Below are 1543 nucleotides of genomic sequence, written 5' to 3'. Positions count from 1 at the left end.
AGAGCCTCGATAGGGATCAGGGAGCCGTGCTCTGGATCAGGACTGGCTGAGTCCCATCTGTGACCTCAGCGAGTCGTACGTTACTCCGTGATTCGGTTACAAAGTGTTTCCTAATCTTACGAAGGGGAAAGTCTGTGGTTCTCTCGAAGAAGAAGTGGATGTCATCATCTCACAGTCATGTACTGTTTCAGTGAAAGTTTAATCTTCTTCTAGCTGTGTGTTCAATGGTTTGAATGATATTTCACGTAGTTATTCCTCGTTTGTTGTGCGCAACACGTGTCAATTTCTGCTCTTTACATGAATACAGTCTTTTCAAAATGAACTTCTGTCTACAAAGGAAACAACTACGTTGGGCTCAGGCAACAAAACGACTCGGTTAGGTTTCGTAAAAGAACCTTGTTTGAGTTAAAACAACTACTGAAGTTACATGACAAGAACATCGACGTTGACTTTTCGTTTCACACGAGGAACAAACTGCGGATCAGCAGGATAACGTACTCAATCATTTGTGGGATATCTACACATTACGGCTACGAATGCTGCTCAGACACGTCGTCGGGAGAAATGAATGCAAAATGCTTCAACTTGAGCTAAGAACGTGTTCTGGTCTCTAGAGTTGGTACATTTGGTTGTTTGGTTGGCGATTAAAACACAAACGGTTCAGCTGTCAAGACGAGAATTCACTTCCTGTCTGAACTGCGCGGCTGCAGCTGTTGCTTTCTCTGATGCGTTTAGCTCGTCACTTCTTTAGCTTCAGACAAAAGTTCTGATAACTCAACACTGATATTCAATGAAACGAAGATTTAGACGCTCGACAGCCGACGTTAATGCTGCTTCCAGCAGTCTGAAGGACTGGATGAACTGATGATTGAATCTGTTCTGCTTTCATCCCGACTCTCTCTCGTTTGTCTTTATCATCGTCGTTACTTTTGTATTATTGGACGACTTATTGAAATATCTTTCTTCATACTTCATACTTCTCAAAGCTTACTTTGTTGCCACAAAGCTTTTGTGTTTCAGTTCGGTTTGTTTGTTTAAACCTACCAGCCCGCTTTTCATGAACCTTGGTTGAAGGTGGAGCACCAAACCGAGCAAGAAGCCGTCGGAGCCGAATCACGGCGCAGATACACAAATCATTTTTCACTTTGGCGAACGTCTGCGCTCTTTAGACCCAGTTAAACGATAACTGGTGATCAAGTGAAGTTTGAACTTGTTTGAGACAGACTTGTGGATTTCCATACCGAGGGCTGAGGTCACGATGGTCGGCTCGCCTCGACTCTAATCTCTCACTGTAAGAAACTACAGTATTCGTATCAAAAATAGCCGTTTATCAAGGCGCTAGATAGATAGATATCTATACATATATCTATAGATCTATCTATCTGTACATATATCTATAGATCTATAGATATAGTGGGTGCAGATCTACACTGACAGCTGCTTTGTGCTTGTAGAAGCTAAACATGCTCTGAAGTCTAAGAACTCGACTGTTTCTATTCATGCCAGGCGTTTTCTGTTGCTGCACCCGTTCAACTACTCGTCT

This window comes from Anarrhichthys ocellatus, unplaced genomic scaffold (assembly GCF_004355925.1).
Source record: "Anarrhichthys ocellatus isolate YVR2014 unplaced genomic scaffold, GSC_Weel_1.0 scaffold160, whole genome shotgun sequence".
Classification (NCBI taxonomy): domain Eukaryota; kingdom Metazoa; phylum Chordata; class Actinopteri; order Perciformes; family Anarhichadidae; genus Anarrhichthys; species Anarrhichthys ocellatus.
This window is presented reverse-complemented; position numbering follows the sequence as displayed.